This window comes from Danio rerio, chromosome 1, assembly GCF_052040795.2.
Source record: "Danio rerio strain M-AB ecotype USA chromosome 1, GRCz13ab, whole genome shotgun sequence".
Taxonomy (NCBI): Eukaryota; Metazoa; Chordata; class Actinopteri; order Cypriniformes; family Danionidae; genus Danio; species Danio rerio.
In genome coordinates, this window is record NC_141021.1 from 9,659,739 (window position 1) to 9,675,613 (window position 15,875).

Consider the following 15,875-nt stretch of genomic DNA (forward strand, 5'->3'; position numbering starts at 1 on the left):
GAAGTGATGCTCCAAAATCACCTGGGGACTAAGAGTTTGGAACAAACTAATAAAAGAAAGATATGAGCAATAATAGTGATGTTTAAACTGGCAGGTGGAACCACCTACGGCCAGTATTAAATGTTTGATGTGCCAACATGACCAATCTGACTTTTCAATAGTTCATAAATGACAAATGTAATGCAATTTAATCATTGTGCTACAGTCATTACTGTTATCTGAATCTCAACACTATAATAAAAGTATTTTATTATTAGTCGTCAAGTGCTTTGATTATATTGTCTGCTAGTAGGTATTGCAAAAACTAAAAATCCTTGACATTAGCACATCAAAAAATGTAAAAATCATTCATCCATTCATTTTATTTTGGTTTAGCGCAGGGATGCCCAAACTTTTTCTTATGAAGGGCCAAAAACCAAACTTGATTGAGGCTAGTGGGCTGAAGGTAAATATAGTTGCCATAATTTATTTAATAATATTTAAACAAAAAAAAAACCATTGCTTTAAATCAACTAATACAGCATATTATTTTGCGATGTATACTGAACTTATTACAGTAAAAACAAAATCTCTTTCATAACAGAATGGAGTTCCACTCGTTTTTGTCTTGATTTGCTCACCGATGTGTTCTCCATAGTCCTCTATCTGTCGAGTGACATTATTTACATTACATTTACAAAAATCTGATTAATTTACCATATTTAATTGAAACATGCTTTTTTTGTAGCTCAGCAATTAAACAAACAAACAAAAAAGGTTAAGTCAAATTAGAAATGACTATCACTTTTAAGACATTCACCTCAACCCTCTCCATCACTCTCACTCTCCTTTCACATGGGATGGTGAGCCAGATCAAAGTTTACAATGGGCCAACTTTGGCCATCTCTGGCTTAGTCCCTTATATATAAGGGGTGACCACAGTGGAATGAACCACCAACTATTCTGACATATGTTTTACACATCGGATGCCCTTCCAGCCGCAATCCATCAATAAGAAACACACACACACTATCACATTCATACACACACACACACTCATAAACTACAACCAATTTAGTTTATCATATCACCTATAGCGCATGTCTTTGGAGTGTGGGTGAAACCGGAGCATCCGAGGAAATCCACACAAACATGGGGAGAACATGCAAACTCCACACAGAAATGCCAACAGACCCAGAGACTTTTTTACTCTGTTGCTGTTCACTTAACATCCACAGGTGTCACTAATAATAAGACTTTCCGAATTCTAGGCATAGCCTCTTTTTAAAAGTTCAGGACACCCCAGAGAACTTTTTTTTTGTATTAACAGATGTGTGTGTGTTGAGCATCAGTTAAGACAATGCTAGCACCTGTCAGCTTTAATTGTGGGGAAAACTGGATAATTTTGAGCTTTTGTCAGCTAATTTCAGCCTCCGGGTTTAAAATGATTTTTGGGGCGGGATCAAAATCGCCGACGTAGCGCAGAACTGCAAGTGCAATGATGACGCGTCGGTTTCTCATTATTATTCATAGCGGAGTTTTCTTATCCTATGAGAAGAGCCGGCTGCTTAATTATTCATGAGACCTGCCAGACCTGCTAGTGTCAAGCCCGAGCTGAGAGACACGGAAACCACGGCACAGTATTTAGCCGTTCATGAAGGCTCGTATGTGTTTGTTTCCATCATCCACGGGGTTTGTTGCATGTTTTCCCCCGCGATCTTGTCAGGGCCGATCATACAGCAAAGCTGTGTGTGTGCTGCAAGCATTTTTGTCGGGAGAGCAGCCCGAGAATTAGAGAATGGCGGACGCTGTCTTTTATCAGGGGTTTGTTCACATTCAGACACATCGCCGTGCTGCTGTGTTTGCCTAAATCCTCCAGATTACCAGCAGGGCTAATGGTTAAAATAGACAGGTCAGGAGACCTGCTGCACTGAGTCTGCTGGATACGGGGATTGAGGGAGAAGTCCTCATTTATAGTGTTTACATGAACACACTTATCTTTATAATTATATAAATTGTGGTTATGTGTATATGAAATTACGAACAACAAATGTAGCAGGGCATTAAATCACTGTTCATTTCTTTGCATTTTAACTTTGTAAACTATAAACTCATGCGTCTCCTCTTTGTGTCTCATTTTGTGAGCTAACTGACAACAGCAGTTATTCGCTCCCCTTCTCCCCTGCTGGCCACGCCCACTCCTGCCCGATGCTCGCGGAGCTCCACGCCCATTAATCATGCATCTTTTGAAAAAATTCTGAAGTAGACTTTAACCGAAAGAGGGGGGTGTCATGGCCCTTTAAAGGCTGGTTTATACTTCTGCGTCGACCGTGACCCACGTCGTGCATTTATACTTCAGTGTGCTATTTGTGTTGCTCTGCAATAGCACTTACGAAACACTAGCTGGCAGTAGGTTTTTATGTTCCTCTGTGTCGAGTTTCTTCGCAGGTGTTTTTTTTACACTACCTTAATATACAAGTAGCTAAAACTCGCTCATTCTGTGGCGGGAACTGGTGGACGTGCAACAACATTAACCATAAGGTAAATACAAAACGAAAGTCTCCAATTGGAGCTCTTCATGGGACTCGACACTTGTAAACACTCGCTCCAACAGGTTAGTGTGGCTGGAGGCCCCGCCCACACTTGTCAGCACTACCAAATCGACCAATCACAGAGCTTGTTACGCATCGTTGTGACGTGTAGTTATATTTTTTGAGAAGTACGCATCAGCTTTGGTTTCAGGCATGGTGAGGGCTATACGACTGCAGGAAGGCTTACACATGCGCTTGACGCAGAAATCAGCCTTTACACTCAATAAACAGCCAGAAAGTTATTCTTTTTCCAAGCGCTACAAAGGGTGTCCAAGTGGGTCAAAAGTGCATATTACACACCGGTGTCACAGTAGAAAGCCTTTGTGTTACATATTAACGAAAGCTTGTTTTATGCATTTATTAGCTTAGGTTTGAGGCAGCGTGTGGCTAATGTCACCTAGGGCTTGATATTCAGCCTTGTCTTCCACGGCTCTCGCTGGGTCAGTGTTTGCGCCCGTGTGCGAGAGTGGCAAGGTACTGACACAATACTCAAACAGGCCATACCCACGGTGACGTTACCATAGCAACCGCTGCCTTCCCGCTGACAAAAGAAGTTAAACTGTGTGTGTGTTGTGAAGTGCTGGAGTACATCCTGCTTTTTTCGCCTCAGATGTTGTCTGCATGTATTCAGCAATTTATATCTCAGAAAGTACACAAGCGGCTGGAGCGACTGTCAGGTTGTAAACATAAATAGCGCTGAAAGACACACATGAGCTCGTAAAATAAGCCCCGTCTCTAGTCTGGGAGTGTTCAGGTGGACTGATGCTAGATGACAAGGGCGTTACATCACCGTACAAGTCAAATCTGTCTGTCAGGACACGCCGTGCAGACGACGGAGCTTCCCTGCGGCCTGACAGACACAAATTACTTTCAATAATCAAAAAGATTGCAGGTGTGTGGATATACTGTTGTGTTTGTGTGCGATGATGCAATCATATCTCTGTTTGTTGTCTGTTTTAAGGTATATTTATTCGTGTGGCATTGTCCTTCATCTTACGTAATTGTTAATCATAAAGAATTTCAGCAAATACATTAATACTGCCATTGATATCTCATATAAATGGACTGTGACTGCTTGAACATCAATTAAATACTGGAGATAATTTTTATTCATTCATTCATTTTCTTGCTGGCTTAGTCCTTTTATTAATCCGGGGTCACCACAGCGGAATGAACCGCCAACTTATCCAGCAAGTTTCTACGCAGCGGATGCCCTTCCAGCCGCAACCCATCTTTGGGAAACATGAGTTTTTATACATTATATATTTTACTAATTAATATATTTTCACAATAATTAATTTTAATCTGCTGAAGAGAAGATTGCAGTGTTAATTTTTGTTAACAAGCTACTGTATGATGACAAATATTTTTGGGGATGTTTTTCATGACTAAGTCAAGATGTAAACCAGACATCCTTAAACAATTACTATATCGCTATATCAAATCAAAATATCACTGATTAAGACCACACTATTGCTTCTTTTTTGATATCTTTATTTAAAGCTATCATTATTATTTATTTAGCTATTTCCAGATATAATAAACTATAATATAATATAATATAATATAATATAATATAATATAATTTAACATAATATAATATAATGTAATGTAATGTAATGTAATGTAATATAATATAATATAATATAATATAATTTAACATAATATAATATAATGTAATGTAATGTAATGTAATATAATATAATATAATATAATATAATATAATATAATATAATATAATATAATATAATATAATGTAATATAATATAATATAATATAATATAATATAATATAATATAATATAATATTAATTCATTCATTTTCTTTTCGACTTATTCCCTTTATTAATCTGGGGTCGCCACAGTGGAATGAACCACTAACTTATCCAGCATATGTTTTACGCAGCGCATGCCCTTCCAGTTGCAACCCATCTCTAGGCAACATTCATACACACTCATTCACACACATACACTGCAGACAATTTAGCCAATACCCAACTGACCCAGCAAGGACTCAAACCAGCAAACTTCTTGCTGTAAGGTGACAGTGCTAACCACTAAGCTGACCGGGATTAATTATGGTAGTTATTTTTATTGCAGCAGGTGGTTAATATTGACATAACATTATTTACTCCAAAACGTGTTATTTATATATTTTAAAATATACACAAATGAACTGTAAAAGGGATCGTTCCCCAGAAAATAAAAGTTTACTCACCCTCAAATGATTTCAAACCTTTCTTCTGTTTATAAACAAAATAAGATATTTTGAAAAAAAGCTGAAACCTGTAACCATTTCCATAGTAGATGAAACAAATACTATAAAAGTCGATGGTTACAGGTTTTCAACATTTTTCAAAACATCTTATTTTGTATTTAACACAAGAAATAACATTTCAGGGTTTGAAATCACTCGAGGATGAGTAAATAGTGAGTAAATGTTCGTTTTTGGGTGAACTTTTCCTTTAATATGAATTTAGGGGGGCGTCATGATGGCACAATGGGTAGCACGATCACCTCACAGCAAGAAGTTTGCTGGTTCAAGCCTCAGCTGGGTCAGTTGGCGTTACTGTTTGTACAGTAGTTTGCAGGGGAATTGGGTAAGCTAAATTGTCCGTAGTGTATGTGAGTGAATGAGTGTGTATGGATGTTTACCAGTGATGGGTTGCTGCTGGAAGAGCAACTACTGTGTAAAACATATGCTGGATAAGTTGGTGGTTCATTCCGCTGTGGCGACCGCTGAATAATAAAGGGACTAAGCCAAAAAGAAAATGAATGAATGAATCAAGGGACATATACATTCATTTATTTTCCTTCGGCTTAGTCTCTATTTCAGGGGTTACCACAGCAGAATGAACCACCAAATATTCCGGCAAATGCTTTACGCAATGGATGCCCTTCAAGTCGCCGCCCAGTACTCGGAAACACCCATATACACTCATTCACACACACACACACACACACACACACACACACACACACACACACACACTTATACACTACATATACACTACAGCCAATTTAGTTTGTTTAATTCACGTATAGCACATGTCTTTGCACTGAGGGAGTAAAACCGGAGCACCCGGAAGAAACCCACGCAAAAACAGGGAGAACATGCAAACTCAAAATTTTATACAATGCATGTATTTTTAAAACATAATACAATTACAGTAAAATAAGCACGCTCCAAGCATTCATAATCATCTCGAACAGTCACAGAAATGATTATTCTTCATATTCGCCCTCCTATCACACATTCCCTATCAGTTTTCTTTCCTGACTTTATCACTTCTTCTCCTCCTCTCTCGTGTTAGGAAGTTGAACCCTGCGCCTACATTAGTGAGAAACCACCGCCGTTACCCTGACAGCGATGACAAGCACCTGTAACCCCGGAGATTCATTAGTGACAGTAGCCATGGAGATCGCCAATCAGTGAAGTTTTTGCACCAGTGTCATTAAGAGTTTCCTTGGGAAATATGTATATATATATATATATATGTACACTTGAGACATAAACGGCATCATATCTCCACAACATAGTGTCACCATCTGACATTCCCTCACTTTCTCAACATCTCTGTTATCCTCATGGACATTGTCACACACAGACACACAGGTATCGACGAGCTCGGGCTTGTTATTTTTTCTATTAAGTGCATTCAGGCTCCCCTTGGGAATCTCCTTGCAATTAAGGATTAAAGCGCATATGCATATCCAGGTTTCAATTAACACCTCTAACCCCCACATATGCTATAAATCAATTAAAACCTGTCAAATCTAACACCTGAAGCTCACAGTGTCACACATTCACACTCCGATACCCTATGCATCTGAAGATTACATACACATGCGTACGCGCACGTGTGTTTCAACCAATATATAGTAAATGTTTGCTTTATCAGTTTATGATGACATTTAATCGAAAACCAGTAATTAGCGCTGTTTTTAGAGGGTCGCCAAACACTAAAACACTTGTTTTTTTCACATATGTGTGTCCCACGCTGCTAAAAATGCTATTAGAACACATATTTCACTCAAAAATACATGAAAATTGGTTGTTTTCATTTTATTTCGAGCAAATTTGTTCTTCCGGTTTAAAAAGAAATTTAGAAGCTACATCATGGCCATGAGATCCTAGTGTAAATTCCATCTTGTAGACTGAATGTCTGTACCGGCCAGTACATCATTAGGTCTTTAGCTTTCATCCTTAATTTAAGAGATAGACTTGTATGAACCAATCAGCGTGCTCTATTGTGAATGAGGTGCAACTTCATTAATATGCATAATCGCTTCGAAAACTGTTTTTACCTGTTACAGTGTTCAGATGGCAGAGAGAAGCCACGTTGTGTTGCCAACCGTAATTAAAACAAGTGGAAGAAGAAGAATTGTTTAGAGACATGGGTCGTCAGTGTTGCGTTTATAAATGTGCTGCAATGAAGGTATTGTTTGCATTGTGTGGATTACAGTGGTCTGCTAACATGCAACAAAAATACATATTTATGGAATCTTTTTTCCGCATCTGGAAATCCGGATTTGCAGCTTGTCTCTTAAAAAAAAGACGTGGTTCCAGTTCGTGTTGATTGTCCTGTCTCTACGGATTTGGTAAGTATGTGATCAGTGTCTTTGTTTATGTTTATTCAGGGGCAAAGTTAGTTCGTACCGTCAGCAGTACTCTTTCAGTTTTGAAAGTCATATTTAATAAAAATGATTTAGTTACTTAGTTTACAGTATGTTAATATCACTACAGTAGTATATGCTGAAAGATGTAAATGCTATTCTCTGAATGTAAACACCTTAATCAAACTACTACTGTCGTGTAGGATTTTTGCCGCATTTTGAGACAGAATAGTCTAAACACACACGACTTTCTGATACTATTCTCTGCACCTACCAAGTGCATCTAAGTTATGAAGAAATGCAGAGGACGTTTTTACAGGACGTGCGGTATCAAAAACTCCACTAAAACTACACTCTTTCAGCAGTTCCTCGCATTCAATATCTAGCTTGTCTGTTGTAAAAGCAACAAATAATAACTTGAATTTTAGTTGATCAATTTGGATTTTTTCCCATGAATCGCCTGTTGAACTGTATGCCAATCATCACAAATACTACAGAAGACCAATTGAAACTCGCATGGATCCAAGATTCTCACTGAAATCAGTCAAGTTTGGTGAAGGAAAAATCATGGTTTGGGGTTACATTGAGTATGGGGATGTGCAAGAGATCTGCAGAGTGGATGGCAACATCAACAGCCTGCAAGAACACTTTCTTTGCCCATCCAGATGACTTTATTAATAAGTTATTTGATTCATTACAGAGATGTATGAATGCAGATAAATAGAATATTCATTCATTCATTTTCTTTGCGGCTTAGTCCTTTTATTAATCTGGGGTTACCACAGCAGAATGAACCGCCAACTTATCCAACACATTTAAGCAGAGCATGCCCTTCCAGCTGCAACTCATCACTGAGGAAATAAATAGAATAATCAATTTAAAATAATGCTGCATATTTTCCACTGTATCAATTAATCACAGGTAATCCTTTTTAAAAGAGACAAATCTTATTGTTCCTTTTCTTGCTTCTGAAATATTTAAACTGGCTTGAAATATTTACACAGGCCTTAAAAACATTCACAAACAATAAACTTTTACTCTATTATGGTTCAACTTTGCAATTTTCCCCATGAATGCATTATGAACTGCGTTGTCTGGTTGACCCCTGTACTTCACAATTGCGATGTTGAAGCTGAGATAATACGCAGCCCTAATTATAGTGGAATTGCAGGGTCCCAATAGTCAAAATCCCATTTATATTTCCACAGCAAAATAGATGTTTTATATAGATGTTTTTTTTGGGGTTTGGAGTCAGACTACACTACTTTTGTCTGTTATGGTAGTCCCTGTGTCAGACTGTGTGATTGCGATGTGTCAGATTGCATGCTGATTTTTTTCTCAGATTGTTGGGAGGGATAAATCTGGAATAAATCAGCCTAAAACTCACTGTAAGTGAGACAGTTTATTAAAGACAGATCAAATGTGATATCCAAGGTTGTTAATCAGTGGCAAATGCTTAATCACCCATATTTCTAAAAATTACAACTGTCTATTATCTTTATATGTTATTTAGCTTTTTGCTTCCAAAATATATATTTTTTATCCACTACTATGGCTTTCTTAAACCTTTAAACATGTTAAAAACATTTTAATCTGTTTATAATCATTATTATTCTTTGTTTTTTTAAGTTTCTTATATATATTTTCTTCCATTGTATGAAATGTGCTATATATAAAAATCTGCCTTGCTTTCCATTCAAAGCTGTGTAGTTGTGATTCACCACATTTGTTGATCCATATTTCATTTCATTAAAAACGTTTCCAGAACAAAGGCCACTGATTCACTCTATTACTAACACGTATTTTAAAAAATATTCTGCTACTGTAAAGATGAAACGGATACTGTAGGGATAAAAGGATGGTCTAAACTTTCATTTACCCATCCTCACATCATTTCAAGTCTGTCTCTTTAAAAACAAAAACTGGCTGATTGAGTAGAGAGCAGTGTGCTGTGACTTCCCAATCAGACTTGTGATTTCTCTGCCCGGCAGACAACAACAATGCTTTGTTTTCTCGGATTCTGTAATCTAAACAGTAAAAAGTCACAAATGAAATCCCACATTTACAAACCCCATTCAGATCACATTCACATGTGGCCTGAAATGTAATTAAAACATGATTAGTTTTTTAATAGGTTTCAGTTTGTATGAAAAGTATTCAGAGTTCACTCTGTGTAGCACCATACACCCACCGGCCACTTTATTAGGTACACCTGTCCAACTGTTTATTAACGCATATTTCGTATTAGTCAATCACATGGAAGCAACTCAATGCATTTAGGCACGTAGACATGGTCAAGATGATCAGCTGCAGTTCAAATTGGCATCAGAATGGTGAAGAAAGGAGATTTAAGTGAGTTTGAACGTGGTGTGTTAGTTGGTGCCAGACAGGCTGGTCAGAGTATTTCAGAAACTGCTGATCTACTGGGATTTTTTTAACGCACAATCATTTCTAGGGTTTACAGAGAATAGTCAGAAAAAGAGAAAATATCCAGTGAGCAGCAGTTCTGTGGGCGCAAATGCCTTGTTGATGGCAGAGATCGGAGGAGAATGGCCAAACTGGTTCCAGCTGATAGAATAGTAACTCAAATAACCACTCGTTACAACTGAGGTCTGCAGAAGAGCATCTCTGAATGCACAACATGTCAAACCTTAAAGCGGACAGGCTACAGCAGCAGAAGACCACACCAGGTGTCACTCCTGTCAGCTAAGAACAGGAAACTGAGACTACAATTCACACAGGTTCACCAAAATTGCACAATAGAACATTGCCTAGAAACGTTGCCTGGTCTGATGAGTCTCGATTTCTGCTGTGACATTAGAATGGTAGGGTAAGAATTTGGCGACAACAACATGAAAGCATGGATCCATCCTGCCTTGAATCGAAAGTTTAGGCTGGTGGTGGTGGTGTAACGTTGTGGGGGATATTTTCTTGGCACACTTTGGGCCCATTAGTACCAACTGAGCATCGTGTCAATGCCACAGCCTACCTGAATATTGTTGCTGACCATGTTCATCCCTTTATGACCACAGTATATCTTCTGATGGCTACTTCCAGCAATAAAACCTGTCATGTCATAAAGTGTGAATCATCTCAGACTGGTTTCTTGAACATGACAATAAGTTCACTGTACTTAAATGGCCTCCACAGTCACCAGATCTCAATCCAATAGAGCAACTTTGAGATGTGGTGGAACAGGAGATTCGCATCATGGATCTGCAGCTGACAAATCTGCAGCAACTGCGTGATGCTATCATGTTAATATGGACTAAAATATCTGAGGTATATTTCCAGTACCTTGTTGGATCTATGCCACGAAGGATTAAGGCAGTTCTGAAGGCAAAAGGGGGTCCAATGCGGTACTAGTAAGGTGGCCGGTGAGTTAAATGTGGTCATGTCATTGGCCCTTGAACATTTCCAGCTTGTTATCAAACTGTTACATAACTGTAACAAGAGGCAATTCAATCATAACTTCATTTTAAAACAGCTTTCATAACATTATTTACCAATATGTGGCTCTTTTTGGATTCTTGAAAGCTATTGAAATAAAAATGCAAGTCAGGAAACGCGTTGGGACCATTGTTTTTGTTCACATCCCTCAAAATGAAATAGTAATATGGCAAACAAAGCATTACTGAGTACATTTCGGAAATCTGTAAAATGCTACTCACATAATACATGCCATGAAATGAGAAAATCCGATATGTTCAGTTTTCCATTGTTTTTTAACACATTGAAACCCAATATCACAAGTCTTTAAGCATCATGTCAACACTTAAATCAATAATATAGTAAACAGCGTAGATATTGGCTAGATATTGATTACATTGTCTGGACAAACCCATTAGATCCAATTGCCTTTAAAATAAGAGTGTGGACAATCAATACTAAAGACCCGATTTAGGTAAACAAAGGAGATGATAAACAAATGAATAAAGACCCCTTTGACCTAAGCTAATAAATAATCCCTTAGCAACCACCTAGACAGCCTAGCAACCACATAGCATCACCAAAAGAAACACTCCTGTAACCACATAACCATATCCTGACATCCATTTGTTTCGATAGGAAAATGTAAATATCTAGTGTCTGTGCATTCTCAATATGACAGCAATATTATTTCATACACACACATACACACACACACACAGCTTTGTGTTCTTCAGAGATGCTTTCCCTTCAGAAATATAAATCGACAAGTGCTTTACAACCTAGGAAGTGCACAAAATCACACCCAATCACACTCTCATGTCTCATGGTTAACATCAAAGGGCATGAAAGAAGACATGAGACAGAAAAACTCACTCACTCACTCACTCACTCACTCACTCACTGGGAAGACCAGCAGTTACATAACACGGCCAAATTGCTTTGTTTCACCGCTGCGAGTCAGATAATGTCACTAAAGGGACAGTGTGACACTACTTTGGTAATTTCCGAGGCAATCCTTATGAGATATACGGAGACCTAAATTATGAATATCATTTTTTTCTCCTGCGTATCTCATAACTTTATGCACAAGAAAGCTCCCTGGATGGAATTTATGACGCAACATGGAGAATTCGCTCGTAATTGTTTCTTCACATGCAGACCTCCTTAGCTCTCAAAGCCCCTTAAGAACTTAAGAAAATGCAATATGTGATAATTCGCATTTTTTTCACTGTACAGAAGGGAAAAACAGGTGAACAAAACTGACAAACCACGCTGCATTCAGCAATTATTCATCAGCGCGAGGCTGGCTCACGGCCACAGCGAACATCACCAAGTGAGAAGGACAACAATGAATAAGTGAGACAAAAACAAAAGCTGTTCTCCACCCTGATAAAGACAGAGGGGCAGTGCACTAACTGCACAGTGTGCTTAATTGCCAGCGGTTAATTATCGTACGCTGTAAAAACAAACAATATGACTATTGCCTTAAGGGACCTAATATGAAAATGGAAATGACTTTAAGAAGGTGTTGTATTAATTATTTAATTTATAACTAATTACTTGATCTTCGTTTTAATTAGAATAAATATAAACAGACACATTGATTTATATACAGAATATAACAATGTAATATTTTGTTAATAAATCAAATATGATTATGCCTTGTCAATTATGCCTCAGTTAACTTACGTTTTTTTTATACACTATGCATTTATTTTATATTCTCTTTGTTGATTTATATATATATATATATATATATATATATATATATATATATATATATATATATATATATATATATATATATATAAATATAAATGCATGTATTTTATGCTCTGAATTAAAGGATTGAACATCTAAGGGGTAGCAAATAACAAAAAAAAAAAACGTTGCCGTATAATTATAATAAGAAATTGTAGTGATTATATTTATTGGTTTATTTGTTTTTTATTACTTGCTTTTTTGACTAAGAAAATGATCAATTCCAGTACAGCATTTATTAGAAATAGTTTTACATTAGCTAATCCATTATTAAAATGCTTGTTAACATTATGTAACACATCGTGAATTAACATGAACTAAGAATGAACGACTTTATTTTCATGACCTAATGCTATCAAAGATTAATAAATACTGTAATAAATGTATTATTCATTCCCTGCAGGCACAAGACCTCAACATGACGTCTTATTGACGTCGTACCCTAATGTACCCTAAAGTCGTGGGGACGTTGGATTTTGTTTGGAAATGAAAATCGGGTTGACGTCAGAACCCAATGTCAGGCATATCCAACCCGAAATCAACCAAATATCAACGTCTAATCATGTTAGACCTTGAAGTTGTGTGGACGTTACCACTATGATATCTATCAGACACTGGATTTTGGTCACTTTCCAACACAACCAAAAATTTACAAAATGTCAATGTAATTTGACGTCATCATTGGATGTCAAAATAACATTGTCCTTAGATGCAGGCTAGACATTGAATTTTAACGTCAGAACCCAATGTCCAACATCCAATCTAACGTCTAATCATATGACACCTTGACGTTGTGTGGACGATACCACTAAGGCATCTATTAGACGTTGGATTTTGGTCACTTTCCGAGACAACTTAAAATCAACGTTATTGGGCGCCGTTATTGGATGTTGTCCTTAGACGCTGCCTAGACATTGAACTTTGGTCACCTGACGTCACAATCTAAATCTAACCTAATATTAAGTTGTGTGCCTGCTGGGTAGTCATGCTAGTAAATAACTAATTTATTTAATTAACTAAGATTAACTAATACAACCTTACTGTAAAGTGTTACCCTAAATATGATATTTCCAGTAATTTTTATAATTAAAACTGATTACTTGAAACAATGTGTAGAATGTGTTTATATTTATTTTAGTTTACTGTAGTTTATGGAGAAGTCAAAAATGTATAAACTAAACAATACTGTTGCTTGATTAGTTTTTACATTATTGTTTAATTCAAGTTATTTTTATAGCGATTTTCACAATAACTAATATTTCGAAGCAGCTTTACAAAAGGTGCACAGTATTGCATTACACTCTAATTCAGAAAAGTTATCAGTTACCATAACAATTATTTACTAATAACTATTTACTAATTAACTACTAACTGACAGTTTTCAATAGTTAAAGTTATTATATATAAACAAATTTAACATGCAGTTTTATGGGTTATAGGCAGGGCCAGACGGAATCTGCGGACATTTTTTGCTATTTCTACAGAGAATGTTAGAATTTTAAAATCTGCGGATTTCTGCGGAATTATTTTGGGAGTATCCAGCGGAGTATCATAACTAAAACCTTAATATATTACATAAAAAGTAATAAGTTACTGAATAAAAACTGAATAATTTCAGATTTACACATTTACTCAAGTAAATAAACAGAATTAATAATGGGCTAAAAATCTGCAGAAATCTGCGGAATTCTGCAGAAAATCTGCGGAATTCTGCGCTCGCAGATTCCGTGTGGGCCTACGTATAGGGGATTTCAAGTGTGTACACGTTCAATGAGGTGTATTTGTGTTACTATTTATTTCTCTGTGTACTATTTGCAAATAATTACTCATGGATTCAATATTAATGAATAATTGCAGCTCTGCACAAGATGTGAGGAGAAATGGTCATTCCTAACTGAGCCTGGTTCCTCTCAAGGTTTTTTCCTTCACTTTCGTCAATTGGTGAAGTTTATATCTCGCCACTGGCTTGTTTGGTTTGGGACTTGTGGAGCTGCGCATTGATGGATTTGCTCTTCAGTGTTTGGACTTTCAGCAATAATATTAAACCACACTGAGCTAAACTAAACTGAACTTCAACTCTGAAACTCGACTGACAGTTTTAATTTACTAAAACTTGTGTGTTTAGCTGCTTTGACACAATCTACATTGTAAAGGCACTAAAGAAATAAAGATGAATTTAATCGATTTTTTTTTCCCGAAGCAAATAAACCACACTAGATTAAATCTAGGAAAGGATATGGACTGCACACAAGCGCAAGGCACCAGCTCCGGGGTCTTGTGCTCTGGTGGAGCCAGAAGAAAACCACTGGTGCCAGGGTCGGGTATGGAAGCTGTGCATTCTCCTTCACCTCTGCCACGCTGCCAGTCGACTCCCAAGATGCTCCAGTGCTTCCTGTGAGGCCACCAGTCGGCTCTTCTCCCTCCTCAAGACTCAGACCTTCAGTCTGAACCGCACGAGCCCGATCCGGCCACAGGGACGCTTCTGTGTCCTCACCGGTGGTCATGATGACAGAGCGATGGGCAGCGACGTGACCCTGCTGATGGGAACGTCACTCATATACCAGTCCTCCATCCTAAGAAGATGTACTTACAGGCATTATGCCTTTAGCCTTGTCAGTTATTCCTCCAAAAAGTCATTTACCCGCCCTCATGTTGTTCTAAGCCCACCTGGTTAGTCATAGCCTATTGTGTAAATTCCCCAATGTATTAAACATACTGGCGTATTAAAATACAAGTTCCTTTAATCATAAGGTAAGCCAGAAGAACATCAATCACTCTCTCTGTTCATTACCATTAATGCCATCACTAGAATGGAGCCAAAACTGACATCTTTTCCCTGCAGCAGTTTTTTTCCAAGCCAAAAGTGCTGGCAACTCCATTGTTTCAGCCAGGATTATTAGTATTACCTTCCACACCGCATAATGTAATCTGTGGAACAAACTGTACATTTTGCAAACTTGAAGGAAATGTGAACACTAGAATAATAAAGAACAACTGAAGGGCAAAGAATAAAAATATTGCACACATTTTTTTTTGGGGGGGGGGGGGGTGCTATGAATAAGCAGACATGCTTAGAGATATATTCATTAATATTTAAACCTTGTACAGTAGAAATATCTGCTAAGGTGTAAAATTGCCAATTTAAGTTAGATTGTTTACCTGGATGAAAAGTAATACAATTTAAAACTATATTATGAATATAAATGATTATAAAGCATTGTTTTGTTTATTTGTTGCATTTTTTCCATTACCTGTATTCTTAAATCAGTTATCAATCTACAGTAAACAGTACAGTGTTATTTTAACAATAAACACAAGGTATATTACTTCATAATCATATACTGTAATATGTAGTTAAAATTAGGGCTGCACAATACATCGTTTCAGCATTGATATCACAATGTGCACATCTGCAATAGTCACATCTCAAAGAAATGTAATGTTAAGTCTGGATTATAGTTGATCAGGAACTACAGAATTGTATTTAATCACTTTA

The 15,875-nt window shown here is 37.1% G+C and overlaps 1 protein-coding gene across 4 annotated transcripts in view; it reads right to left on the minus strand.

Annotated features, from left to right (window-relative positions):
• cacna1hb (calcium voltage-gated channel subunit alpha1 Hb) overlaps nucleotides 1-15,875 on the minus strand; it is a 184,317-nt gene that overhangs the window by 167,199 nt on the left and 1,243 nt on the right. For 2 of the 4 annotated variants that reach the window (XR_015476168.1, XM_087236665.1), the window contains exon 2: nucleotides 14,622-14,916. The gene's annotated coding sequence lies outside the window, so the exon portion shown is untranslated. Of the gene's footprint in view, nucleotides 1-14,621; nucleotides 14,953-15,875 lie in introns of all 4 variants that reach the window. The other 2 variants (XM_087236664.1, XM_087236666.1) reach the window with 2 other exon arrangements.